General features: G+C 32.2%; 1 protein-coding gene across 1 annotated transcript in view; it reads right to left on the reverse strand.

Moving 5' to 3' along the window:
- LOC145935406 (uncharacterized) overlaps positions 1 to 15,788 on the reverse strand; it is a 344,338-nt gene that overhangs the window by 278,864 nt on the left and 49,686 nt on the right. The gene's annotated exons all lie outside the window — the stretch shown is intronic.

Raw genomic sequence — 15,788 nt, forward strand, 5'->3', positions numbered from 1 at the left:
CATATTATTTTAAATGTTATAACATATTCTTATTTTAAGAATTAATTAGCAATTTTACGTTTTAATCAGCTGATTTCTGTAACAAAAATATTAATCGAGGATAAAATATTACAACATTATTCACAACATATTGCTATATATTTTAATTATTATAACATACTATTATTTTAAAATTTAATTAGCTCGCTATATTAATATTTTTTAATTTATTCATTTAATTATAAAGTAATATATTTATTAAGTTAAAAATAGAAGTGAGACATAAATCCAAATTAACAATTAAGGTTCCGTAGCAATTTTTAAGGACAAATATTTCCTAAATTAGAGTCATAAATATATTTCGTCAGACACTTTTCGATAATCTTAATATAATTCGAATTGCGAATGCGCAGTAGAAATGAGTATCGACATCTATTACCGCGATATATGTATATAGTTACGCATAATATTAAAAATTAAAATTTTAAGCCGCTGACCCCATACGGCGCGGATTTATTTTACGTATATTAGACCAAAAAGGTAGTACGCTGGTATGCTTATGGTACAAAGATAATCTGCAAACAATACACTATTGAAATATATATACGATGAATTTTTGGCTCGCCTTAAAATATTAGAAATCGATACTTTTTTACAGTTGACCCTATGCGACGCAATCTTATTCTATGTATATAAAGTTAAAACATTTGTACGCTGGTGTCTGTTTGGTACCAAATGATTCTGTAACCAATGTACTATTAAAATGTATAATCGATGAATTTTTGGCTCGTCTTAAAATATTAGAAATCGATACTTTTTTACCGCTGACCCTATGCGATGCAACCTTATTTTATGTATATCAAGTTAAAAAATTTGTACGCTGGTGTCTGTTTGGTACCAAACGATTCTGTAATCAATGTACTATTAAAATATATAATCGATGAATTTTTGGCTCGTCTTAAAATATTAGAAATGGATACTTTTTTGACGCGGAACCTGTGCGACGCATACTTATTTTATGTTTACCGTATTAAAAAATTTGTACGCTGGTGTCTGCATGGTACGAAAAGATTCTGTAATCAATGTACTAATAAAATGTATAATCGATGAATTTTTGGCTCGTCTCAAAATATTTAATAATCGATACTTTTTACCGCTGACCCTATGCGACGCAACCTTATTTTATGTATATCAAGTTAAAAAATTTGTATGCTGGTGTCTGTTTGGTACCAAATGATTCTGTAATCAATGTACTATTAGAATGTATAATCGATGATTTTTGGCTCGTCTTAAAATATTGGAAATCGATACTTTTTACCGCTGACCCTATGCGACGTAACCTTATTTTATGTATATCAAGTTAAAAAATATGTACGCTGGTGTCTGTTTGGTACCAAAAGATTCTGCAATCAATGTACTATTAAAATGTATAATCGATGAATTTTTGGCTCGTCTTAAAATATTAGATATTGATACTTTTCTGACGCGGACCTTGTGCGACGCAACCTTATTTTATGTTTATCGTATTAAAAAATTTGTACGCTGGTGTCTGCATGGTACCAAAAGATTCTGTAATCTATGTACTATTAAAATGTATAATCGATGAATTTTTGGCTCGTCTTAAAATATTAGAAATGCATACTTTTTTGCCGCTGACCCTATGCGACGCATCCTTATTTTATGTATATCATATTAAAAAATTTGTACGCTGGTGTCTGCTTGGTACCAAATAATTCTGTAATCAATGTACTATTAAAAAGTATAATCGATGAATTTTTGGCTCTTCTTAAAATATTAGAAATTGATACTTTTTTGACGCGGACCCTGTGGGACGCATCCTTATTTTATGTTTACCGTATTAAAAAATGTGTACGCTGGTGTCTGCATGGTACCAAAGGATTCTGTAATCTATGTACTATTAAAATGTATAATCGATGAATTTTTGGCTAGTCTTAAAATATTGGAAATCGATACTTTTTTGACGCGGACCCTGTGCGACGCATACTTATTTTATGTTTACCGTATTAAAAAATTTGTACGCTGGTGTCTGCATGGTACGAAAAGATTCTGTAATCAATGTACTAATAAAATGTATAATCGATGAAATTTTGGCTCGTCTCAAAATATTGGAAATCGATACATTTTACCGCTGACCCTATGCGACGCAACCTTATTTTATGTATATCAAGTTAAAAAATTTGTACGCTGGTGTCTGTTTGGTACCAAAAGATTCTGCAATCAATGTACTATTAAATTGTATAATCGATGAATTTTTGGCTCGTCTTAAAATATTGGAAATCGATACTTTTTACCGCTGACCCTATGCGACGTAACCTTATTTTATGTATATCAAGTTAAAAAATTTGTACGCTGGTGTCTGTTTGGTACAAAAAGATTCTGTAATCAATGTACTATTAAAATGTATAATCGATGAATTTTTGGCTCGTCTTAAAATATTAGAAATTGATACTTTTTTGACGCGGACCTTGTGCGACGCACCGTTATTTTATGTTTATCGTATTAAAAAATTTGTACGCTGGTGTCTGCATGGTACCAAAAGATTCTGTAATCTATGTACTATTAAAATGTATAATCGATGAATTTTTGGCTCGTCTTAAAATATTAGAAATCCATACTTTTTTGACGCGGACCCTGTGCGACGCATACTTATTTTATGTTTACCGTATTAAAATATTTGTACGCTAGTGTCTGCATGGTACGAAAAGATTCTGTAATCTATGTACTATTAAAATGTATAATCGATGAATTTTTGGCTCGTCTTAAAATATTAGAAATGCATACTTTTTTGCCGCTGACCCTATGCGACGCATCCTTATTTTATGTATATCATATTAAAAAATTTGTACGCTGGTGTCTGTTTGGTACCAAATGATTCTGTAATCAATGTACTATTAAAATGTATAATCGATGAATTTTTGGCTCGACTTAAAATATTGGAAATCGATACTTTTTACCGCTGACCCTATGCGACGTAACCTCATTTTATGTATATCAAGTTAAAAAATTTGTACGCTGGTGTCTGTTTGGTACCAAAAGATTCAGTAATCAATGTACTAATAAAATGTATAATCGATGAATTTTTGGCTCGTCTCAAAATATTGGAAATCGATACTTTTTTGACGCGGACCCTGTGCGACGCATACTTATTTTACGTTTACCGTATTAAAAAATTTGTACGCTGGTGTCTGCATGGTACGAAAAGATTATGTAATCAATGTACTAATAAAATGTATAATCGATGAATTTTTGGCTCGTCTCAAAATATTGGAAATCGATACTTTTTACCGCTGACCCTATGCGACGCAACATTATTTTATGTATATGAAGTTAAAAAATTTGTACGCTGGTGTCTGTTTGGTACCAAATGATTCTGTAATCAATGTACTATTAAAATGTATAATCGATGAATTTTTGGCTCGACTTAAAATATTGGAAATCGATACTTTTTACCGCTGACCCTATGCGACGTAACCTTATTTTATGTATATCAAGTTAAAAAATTTGTACGCTGGTGTCTGTTTGGTACCAAAAGATTCTGTAATCAATGTACAATTAAAATGTATAATCGATGAATTTTTGGCTCGTCTTAAAATATTAGAAATTGATACTTTTTTGACGCGGACCTTGTGCGACGCATCCTTATTTTATGTTTATCGTATTAAAAAACTTGTACGCTGGTGTCTGCATGGTACCAAAAGATTCTGTAATCTATGTACTAATAAAAAGTATAATCGATGAATTTTTGGCTCGTCTCAAAATATTGGAAATCGATACTTTTTTGACGCGGACCCTGTGCGACGCATACTTATTTTACGTTTACCGTATTAAAAAATTTGTACGCTGGTGTCTGCATGGTACGAAAAGATTATGTAATCAATGTACTAATAAAATGTATAATCGATGAATTTTTGGCTCGTCTCAAAATATTGGAAATCGATACTTTTTACCGCTGACCCTATGCGACGCAACATTATTTTATGTATATGAAGTTAAAAAATTTGTACGCTGGTGTCTGTTTAGTACCAAATGATTCTGTAATCAATGTACTATTAAAATGTATAATCGATGAATTTTTGGCTCGTCTTAAAATATTAGAAATTGATACTTTTTTGACGCGGACCTTGTGCGACGCATCCTTATTTTATGTTTATCGTATTAAAAAACTTGTACGCTGGTGTCTGCATGGTACCAAAAGATTCTGTAATCTATGTACTATTAAAATGTATAATCGATGAATTTTTGGCTCGTCTTAAAATATTGGAAATCGATACTTTTTTGCCGCTGACCCTATGCGACGCATCCTTATTTTATGTATATCATATTAAAAAATATGTACGCTGGTGTCTGCTTGGTACCAAATGATTCTGTAATCAATGTACTATTAAAATGTATAATCGATGAATTTTTGGCTCGACTTAAAATATTGGAAATCGATACTTTTTACCGCTGACCCTATGCGACGTAACCTCATTTTATGTATATCAAGTTAAAAAATTTGTACGCTGGTGTCTGTTTGGTACCAAAAGATTCTGTAATCAATGTACTAATAAAATGTATAATCGATGAATTTTTGGCTCGTCTCAAAATATTGGAAATCGATACTTTTTTGACGCGGACCCTGTGCGACGCATACTTATTTTACGTTTACCGTATTAAAAAATTTGTACGCTGGTGTCTGCATGGTACGAAAAGATTATGTAATCAATGTACTAATAAAATGTATAATCGATGAATTTTTGGCTCGTCTCAAAATATTGGAAATCGATACTTTTTACCGCTGACCCTATGCGACGCAACATTATTTTATGTATATGAAGTTAAAAAATTTGTACGCTGGTGTCTGTTTGGTACCAAATGATTCTGTAATCAATGTACTATTAAAATGTATAATCGATGAATTTTTGGCTCGACTTAAAATATTGGAAATCGATACTTTTTACCGCTGACCCTATGCGACGTAACCTTATTTTATGTATATCAAGTTAAAAAATTTGTACGCTGGTGTCTGTTTGGTACCAAAAGATTCTGTAATCAATGTCCAATTAAAATGTATAATCGATGAATTTTTGGCTCGTCTTAAAATATTAGAAATTGATACTTTTTTGACGCGGACCTTGTGCGACGCATCCTTATTTTATGTTTATCGTATTAAAAAACTTGTACGCTGGTGTCTGCATGGTACCAAAAGATTCTGTAATCTATGTACTAATAAAAAGTATAATCGATGAATTTTTGGCTCGTCTCAAAATATTGGAAATCGATACTTTTTTGACGCGGACCCTGTGCGACGCATACTTATTTTACGTTTACCGTATTAAAAAATTTGTACGCTGGTGTCTGCATGGTACGAAAAGATTATGTAATCAATGTACTAATAAAATGTATAATCGATGAATTTTTGGCTCGTCTCAAAATATTGGAAATCGATACTTTTTACCGCTGACCCTATGCGACGCAACATTATTTTATGTATATGAAGTTAAAAAATTTGTACGCTGGTGTCTGTTTAGTACCAAATGATTCTGTAATCAATGTACTATTAAAATGTATAATCGATGAATTTTTGGCTCGTCTTAAAATATTAGAAATTGATACTTTTTTGACGCGGACCTTGTGCGACGCATCCTTATTTTATGTTTATCGTATTAAAAAACTTGTACGCTGGTGTCTGCATGGTACCAAAAGATTCTGTAATCTATGTACTATTAAAATGTATAATCGATGAATTTTTGGCTCGTCTTAAAATATTGGAAATCGATACTTTTTTGCCGCTGACCCTATGCGACGCATCCTTATTTTATGTATATCATATTAAAAAATTTGTACGCTGGTGTCTGCTTGGTACCAAATAATTCTGTAATCAATGTACTATTAAAATGTATAATCGATGAATTTTTGGCTCGTCTTAAAATATTAGAAATCAATACTTTTTTGACGCGGACCCTGTGCGACGCATACTTATTTTATGTTTACCGTATTAAAATATTTGTACGCTCGTGTCTGCATGGTACGAAAAGATTCTGTAATCAATGTACTAATAAAAGGTATAATCGATGAATTTTTGGCTCGTCTCAAAATATTGGAAATCGATACTTTTTTGACGCGGACCCTGTGCGACGCATACTTATTTTATGTTTACCGTATTAAAAAATTTGTACGCTGGTGTCTGCATGGTACGAAAAGATTCTGTAATCAATGTACTAATAAAATGTATAATCGATGAATTTTTGGCTCGTCTCAAAATATTGGAAATCGATACTTTTTACCGCTGACCCTATGCGACGCAACATTATTTTATGTATATCAAGTTAAAAAATTTGTACGCTGGTGTCTGTTTGGTACCAAAAGATTCTGTAATCAATGTACTATTAAAATGTATAATCGATGAATTTTTGGCTCGTCTTAGAATATTAGAAATTGATACTTTTTTGACGCGGACCTTGTGCGACGCATCCTTATTTTATGTTTATCGTATTAAAAAACTTGTACGCAGTTGTCTTCATGGTACCAAAAGATTCTGTAATCTATGTACTATTAAAATGTATAATCGATGAATTTTTGGCTCGTCTTAAAATATTAGAAATGGATACTTTCTTGCCGCTGACCCTATGCGACGCATCCTTATTTTATGTATATCATATTAAAAAATTTGTACGCTGGTGTCTGCATGGTACGAAAAGATTCTGTAATCAATGTACTATTAAAATGTATAATCGATGAATTTTGGCTCGTCTTAAAATATTAGAAATGGATACTTTTTTGCCGCTGACCCTATGCGACGCATCCTTATTTTATGTATATCATATTAAAAAATTTGTACGCTGGTGTCTGCTTGGTACCAAATAATTCTGTAATCAATGTACTATTAAAATGTATAATCGATGAATTTTTGCCTCTTCTTAAAATATTAGAAATTGATACTTTTTTGACGCGGACCCTGTGGGACGCATCCTTATTTTATGTTTACCGTATTAAAAAATGTGTACGCTGGTGTCTGCATGGTACGAAAAGATTCTGTAATCAATGTACTAATAAAATGTATAATCGATGAATTTTTGGCTCGTCTCAAAATATTGGAAATCGATACTTTTTTGACGCGGACCCTGTGCGACGCATACTTATTTTATGTTTACCGTATTAAAAAATTTGTACGCTGGTGTCTGCATGGTACGAAAAGATTCTGTAATCAATGTATTAATAAAATGTATAATCGATGAATTTTTGGCTCGTCTCAAAATATTGGAAATCGATACTTTTTACCGCTGACCCTATGCGACGCAACCTTATTTTATGTATATCAAGTTAAAAAATTTGTACGCTGGTGTCTGTTTGGTACCAAATGATTCTGTAATCAATGTAATATTAAAATGTATAATCGATGAATTTTTGCCTCGTCTTAAAATATTGGAAATCGATACTTTTTACCGCTGACCCTATGCGACGTAACCTTATTTTATGTATATCAAGTTAAAAAATTTGTACGCTGGTGTCTGTTTGGTACCAAATGATTCTGTAATCAATGTACTATTAAAATGTATAATCGATGAATTTTTGGCTCTTCTTAAAATATTAGAAATTGATACTTTTTTGACGCGGACCCTGTGGGACGCATCCTTATTTTATGTTTACCGTATTAAAAAATGTGTACGCTGGTGTCTGCATGGTACGAAAAGATTCTGTAATCAATGTACTAATAAAATGAATAATCGATGAATTTTTGGCTCGTCTTAAAATATTGGAAATCGATACTTTTTACCGCTGACCCTATGCGACGCAACCTTATTTTATGTATATCAAGTTAAAAAATTTGTACGCTGGTGTCTGTTTGGTATCAAATGATTCTGTAATCAATGTACTATTAAAATGTATAATCGATGAATTTTTGGCTCGTCTTAAAATATTAGAAATTCATACTTTTTTGACGCGGACCCTGTGCGACGCATTCTTATTTTATGTTCATAGGATTAAAAAATTTGTACGCTGGTGTCTGCATGGTACCAAAAGATTCTGTAATCTATGTACTATTAAAATATATAATCGATGAATTTTTGGCTCGTCTTAAAATATTAGAAATCAATACTTTTTTGACGCGGACCCTGTGCGACGCATACTTATTTTATGTTTACCGTATTAAAAAATGTGTACGCTGGTGTCTGCATGGTACGAAAAGATTCTGTAATCAATGTACTAATAAAATGTATAATCGATGAATTTTTGGCTCGTCTCAAAATATTGGAAATCGATACTTTTTTGACGCGGACCCTGTGCGACGCATACTTATTTTATGTTTACCGTATTAAAAAATTTGTACGCTGGTGTCTGCATGGTACGAAAAGATTCTGTAATCAATGTACTAATAAAATGTATAATCGATGAATTTTTGGCTCGTCTCAAAATATTGGAAATCGATACTTTTTACCGCTGACCCTATGCGACGTAACCTTATTTTATGTATATCAAGTTAAAAAATTTGTACGCTGGTGTCTGTTTGGTACCAAAAGATTCTGTAATCAATGTACTATTAAAATGTATAATCGATGAATTTTTGGCTCGTCTTAAAATATTAGAAATTCATACTTTTTTGACGCGGACCCTATGCGACGCATCCTTATTTTATGTATATCATATTAAAAAATTTGTACGCTGGTGTCTGCATGGTACGAAAAGATTCTGTAATCAATGTACTAATAAAATGTATAATCGATGAATTTTTGGCTCGTCTCAAAATATTGGAAATCGATACTTTTTACCGCTGACCCTATGCGACGCAACATTATTTTATGTATATCAAGTTAAAAAATTTGTACGCTGGTGTCTGTTTGGTACCAAAAGATTCTGTAATCAATGTACTATTAAAATGTATAATCGATGAATTTTTGGCTCGTCTTAGAATATTAGAAATTGATACTTTTTTGACGCGGACCTTGTGCGACGCATCCTTATTTTATGTTTATCGTATTAAAAAACTTGTACGCAGTTGTCTTCATGGTACCAAAAGATTCTGTAATCTATGTACTATTAAAATGTATAATCGATGAATTTTTGGCTCGTCTTAAAATATTAGAAATGGATACTTTCTTGCCGCTGACCCTATGCGACGCATCCTTATTTTATGTATATCATATTAAAAAATTTGTACGCTGGTGTCTGCATGGTACGAAAAGATTCTGTAATCAATGTACTATTAAAATGTATAATCGATGAATTTTGGCTCGTCTTAAAATATTAGAAATGGATACTTTTTTGCCGCTGACCCTATGCGACGCATCCTTATTTTATGTATATCATATTAAAAAATTTGTACGCTGGTGTCTGCTTGGTACCAAATAATTCTGTAATCAATGTACTATTAAAATGTATAATCGATGAATTTTTGCCTCTTCTTAAAATATTAGAAATTGATACTTTTTTGACGCGGACCCTGTGGGACGCATCCTTATTTTATGTTTACCGTATTAAAAAATGTGTACGCTGGTGTCTGCATGGTACGAAAAGATTCTGTAATCAATGTACTAATAAAATGTATAATCGATGAATTTTTGGCTCGTCTCAAAATATTGGAAATCGATACTTTTTTGACGCGGACCCTGTGCGACGCATACTTATTTTATGTTTACCGTATTAAAAAATTTGTACGCTGGTGTCTGCATGGTACGAAAAGATTCTGTAATCAATGTATTAATAAAATGTATAATCGATGAATTTTTGGCTCGTCTCAAAATATTGGAAATCGATACTTTTTACCGCTGACCCTATGCGACGCAACCTTATTTTATGTATATCAAGTTAAAAAATTTGTACGCTGGTGTCTGTTTGGTACCAAATGATTCTGTAATCAATGTAATATTAAAATGTATAATCGATGAATTTTTGCCTCGTCTTAAAATATTGGAAATCGATACTTTTTACCGCTGACCCTATGCGACGTAACCTTATTTTATGTATATCAAGTTAAAAAATTTGTACGCTGGTGTCTGTTTGGTACCAAATGATTCTGTAATCAATGTACTATTAAAATGTATAATCGATGAATTTTTGGCTCGTCTTAAAATATTAGAAATTGATACTTTTTTGACGCGGACCTTGTGCGACGCATACTTATTTTATGTTTATCGTATTAAAAAACTTGTACGCTGGTGTCTGCATGGTACCAAAAGATTCTGTAATCTATGTACTAATAAAATGTATAATCGATGAATTTTTGGCTCGTCTCAAAATATTGGAAATCGATACTTTTTTGACGCGGACCCTGTGCGACGCATACTTATTTTACGTTTACCGTATTAAAAAATTTGTACGCTGGTGTCTGCATGGTACGAAAAGATTATGTAATCAATGTACTAATAAAATGTATAATCGATGAACTTTTGGCTCGTCTCAAAATATTGGAAATCGATACTTTTTACCGCTGACCCTATGCGACGCAACATTATTTTATGTATATGAAGTTAAAAAATTTGTACGCTGGTGTCTGTTTGGTACCAAATGATTCTGTAATCAATGTACTATTAAAATGTATAATCGATGAATTTTTGGCTCGACTTAAAATATTGGAAATCGATACTTTTTACCGCTGACCCTATGCGACGTAACATTATTTTATGTATATCAAGTTAAAAAATTTGTACGCTGGTGTCTGTTTGGTACCAAAAGATTCTGTAATCAATGTACTATTAAAATGTATAATCGATGAATTTTTGGCTCGTCTTAAAATATTAGAAATCAATACTTTTTTGACGCGGACCCTGTGCGACGCATACTTATTTTATGTTTACCGTATTAAAAAATTTGTACGCTGGTGTCTGCTTGGTACCAAATAATTCTGTAATCAATGTACTATTAAAATGTATAATCGATGAATTTTTGGCTCGTCTTAAAATATTGGAAATCGATACTTTTTACCGCGGACCCTATGCGACGTAACCTTATTTTATGTATATCAAGTTAAAAAATTTGTACGCTGGTGTCTGTTTGGTACCAAAAGATTCTGTAATCAATGTACTATTAAAATGTACAATCGATGAATTTTTGGCTCGTCTTAAAATATTAGAAATTGATACTATTTTGACGCGGACCTTGTGCGACGCACCGTTATTTTATGTTTATCGTATTAAAAAATTTGTACGCTGGTGTCTGCATGGTACCAAAAGATTCTGTAATCTATGTACTATTAAAATGTATAATCGATGAATTTTTGGTTCGTCTTAAAATATTAGAAATCCATACTTTTTTGACGCGGACCCTGTGCGACGCATACTTATTTTATGTTTACCGTATTAAAAAATTTGTACGCTGGTGTCTGCATGGTACGAAAAGATTCTGTAATCAATGTACTAATAAAATGTATAATCGATGAATTTTTGGCTCGTCTCAAAATATTGGAAATCGATACTTTTTACCGCTGACCCTATGCGACGCAACATTATTTTATGTATATCAAGTTAAAAAATTTGTACGCTGGTGTCTGTTTGGTACCAAAAGATTCTGTAATCAATGTACTATTAAAATGTATAATCGATGAATTTTTGGCTCGTCTTAGAATATTAGAAATTGATACTTTTTTGACGCGGACCTTGTGCGACGCATCCTTATTTTATGTTTATCGTATTAAAAAACTTGTACGCAGTTGTCTTCATGGTACCAAAAGATTCTGTAATCTATGTACTATTAAAATGTATAATCGATGAATTTTTGGCTCGTCTTAAAATATTAGAAATGGATACTTTCTTGCCGCTGACCCTATGCGACGCATCCTTATTTTATGTATATCATATTAAAAAATTTGTACGCTGGTGTCTGCATGGTACGAAAAGATTCTGTAATCAATGTACTATTAAAATGTATAATCGATGAATTTTTGGCTCGTCTTAAAATATTAGAAATGGATACTTTTTTGCCGCTGACCCTATGCGACGCATCCTTATTTTATGTATATCATATTAAAAAATTTGTACGCTGGTGTCTGCTTGGTACCAAATAATTCTGTAATCAATGTACTATTAAAATGTATAATCGATGAATTTTTGCCTCTTCTTAAAATATTAGAAATTGATACTTTTTTGACGCGGACCCTGTGGGACGCATCCTTATTTTATGTTTACCGTATTAAAAAATGTGTACGCTGGTGTCTGCATGGTACGAAAAGATTCTGTAATCAATGTACTAATAAAATGTATAATCGATGAATTTTTGGCTCGTCTCAAAATATTGGAAATCGATACTTTTTTGACGCGGACCCTGTGCGACGCATACTTATTTTACGTTTACCGTATTAAAAAATTTGTACGCTGGTGTCTGCATGGTACGAAAAGATTATGTAATCAATGTACTAATAAAATGTATAATCGATGAATTTTTGGCTCGTCTCAAAATATTGGAAATCGATACTTTTTACCGCTGACCCTATGCGACGCAACATTATTTTATGTATATGAAGTTAAAAAATTTGTACGCTGGTGTCTGTTTGGTACCAAATGATTCTGTAATCAATGTACTATTAAAATGTATAATCGATGAATTTTTGGCTCGACTTAAAATATTGGAAATCGATACTTTTTACCGCTGACCCTATGCGACGTAACCTTATTTTATGTATATCAAGTTAAAAAATTTGTACGCTGGTGTCTGTTTGGTACCAAAAGATTCTGTAATCAATGTACAATTAAAATGTATAATCGATGAATTTTTGGCTCGTCTTAAAATATTAGAAATTGATACTTTTTTGACGCGGACCTTGTGCGACGCATCCTTATTTTATGTTTATCGTATTAAAAAACTTGTACGCTGGTGTCTGCATGGTACCAAAAGATTCTGTAATCTATGTACTAATAAAAAGTATAATCGATGAATTTTTGGCTCGTCTCAAAATATTGGAAATCGATACTTTTTTGACGCGGACCCTGTGCGACGCATACTTATTTTACGTTTACCGTATTAAAAAATTTGTACGCTGGTGTCTGCATGGTACGAAAAGATTATGTAATCAATGTACTAATAAAATGTATAATCGATGAATTTTTGGCTCGTCTCAAAATATTGGAAATCGATACTTTTTACCGCTGACCCTATGCGACGCAACATTATTTTATGTATATGAAGTTAAAAAATTTGTACGCTGGTGTCTGTTTAGTACCAAATGATTCTGTAATCAATGTACTATTAAAATGTATAATCGATGAATTTTTGGCTCGTCTTAAAATATTAGAAATTGATACTTTTTTGACGCGGACCTTGTGCGACGCATCCTTATTTTATGTTTATCGTATTAAAAAACTTGTACGCTGGTGTCTGCATGGTACCAAAAGATTCTGTAATCTATGTACTATTAAAATGTATAATCGATGAATTTTTGGCTCGTCTTAAAATATTGGAAATCGATACTTTTTTGCCGCTGACCCTATGCGACGCATCCTTATTTTATGTATATCATATTAAAAAATTTGTACGCTGGTGTCTGCTTGGTACCAAATGATTCTGTAATCAATGTACTATTAAAATGTATAATCGATGAATTTTTGGCTCGACTTAAAATATTGGAAATCGATACTTTTTACCGCTGACCCTATGCGACGTAACCTCATTTTATGTATATCAAGTTAAAAAATTTGTACGCTGGTGTCTGTTTGGTACCAAAAGATTCTGTAATCAATGTACTAATAAAATGTATAATCGATGAATTTTTGGCTCGTCTCAAAATATTGGAAATCGATACTTTTTTGACGCGGACCCTGTGCGACGCATACTTATTTTACGTTTACCGTATTAAAAAATTTGTACGCTGGTGTCTGCATGGTACGAAAAGATTATGTAATCAATGTACTAATAAAATGTATAATCGATGAATTTTTGGCTCGTCTCAAAATATTGGAAATCGATACTTTTTACCGCTGACCCTATGCGACGCAACATTATTTTATGTATATGAAGTTAAAAAATTTGTACGCTGGTGTCTGTTTGGTACCAAATGATTCTGTAATCAATGTACTATTAAAATGTATAATCGATGAATTTTTGGCTCGACTTAAAATATTGGAAATCGATACTTTTTACCGCTGACCCTATGCGACGTAACCTTATTTTATGTATATCAAGTTAAAAAATTTGTACGCTGGTGTCTGTTTGGTACCAAAAGATTCTGTAATCAATGTCCAATTAAAATGTATAATCGATGAATTTTTGGCTCGTCTTAAAATATTAGAAATTGATACTTTTTTGACGCGGACCTTGTGCGACGCATCCTTATTTTATGTTTATCGTATTAAAAAACTTGTACGCTGGTGTCTGCATGGTACCAAAAGATTCTGTAATCTATGTACTAATAAAAAGTATAATCGATGAATTTTTGGCTCGTCTCAAAATATTGGAAATCGATACTTTTTTGACGCGGACCCTGTGCGACGCATACTTATTTTACGTTTACCGTATTAAAAAATTTGTACGCTGGTGTCTGCATGGTACGAAAAGATTATGTAATCAATGTACTAATAAAATGTATAATCGATGAATTTTTGGCTCGTCTCAAAATATTGGAAATCGATACTTTTTACCGCTGACCCTATGCGACGCAACATTATTTTATGTATATGAAGTTAAAAAATTTGTACGCTGGTGTCTGTTTAGTACCAAATGATTCTGTAATCAATGTACTATTAAAATGTATAATCGATGAATTTTTGGCTCGTCTTAAAATATTAGAAATTGATACTTTTTTGACGCGGACCTTGTGCGACGCATCCTTATTTTATGTTTATCGTATTAAAAAACTTGTACGCTGGTGTCTGCATGGTACCAAAAGATTCTGTAATCTATGTACTATTAAAATGTATAATCGATGAATTTTTGGCTCGTCTTAAAATATTGGAAATCGATACTTTTTTGCCGCTGACCCTATGCGACGCATCCTTATTTTATGTATATCATATTAAAAAATTTGTACGCTGGTGTCTGCTTGGTACCAAATAATTCTGTAATCAATGTACTATTAAAATGTATAATCGATGAATTTTTGGCTCGTCTTAAAATATTAGAAATCAATACTTTTTTGACGCGGACCCTGTGCGACGCATACTTATTTTATGTTTACCGTATTAAAATATTTGTACGCTCGTGTCTGCATGGTACGAAAAGATTCTGTAATCAATGTACTAATAAAAGGTATAATCGATGAATTTTTGGCTCGTCTCAAAATATTGGAAATCGATACTTTTTTGACGCGGACCCTGTGCGACGCATACTTATTTTATGTTTACCGTATTAAAAAATTTGTACGCTGGTGTCTGCATGGTACGAAAAGATTCTGTAATCAATGTACTAATAAAATGTATAATCGATGAATTTTTGGCTCGTCTCAAAATATTGGAAATCGATACTTTTTACCGCTGACCCTATGCGACGCAACATTATTTTATGTATATCAAGTTAAAAAATTTGTACGCTGGTGTCTGTTTGGTACCAAAAGATTCTGTAATCAATGTACTATTAAAATGTATAATCGATGAATTTTTGGCTCGTCTTAGAATATTAGAAATTGATACTTTTTTGACGCGGACCTTGTGCGACGCATCCTTATTTTATGTTTATCGTATTAAAAAACTTGTACGCAGTTGTCTTCATGGTACCAAAAGATTCTGTAATCTATGTACTATTAAAATGTATAATCGATGAATTTTTGGCTCGTCTTAAAATATTAGAAATGGATACTTTCTTGCCGCTGACCCTATGCGACGCATCCTTATTTTATGTATATCATATTAAAAAATTTGTACGCTGGTGTCTGCATGGTACGAAAA

This window comes from Prenolepis imparis, unplaced genomic scaffold (genome assembly GCF_030444845.1).
Source record: "Prenolepis imparis isolate NDT839.2.m4 unplaced genomic scaffold, iyPreImpa1.0 SCAF_1, whole genome shotgun sequence".
NCBI lineage: Eukaryota > Metazoa > Arthropoda > Insecta > Hymenoptera > Formicidae > Prenolepis > Prenolepis imparis.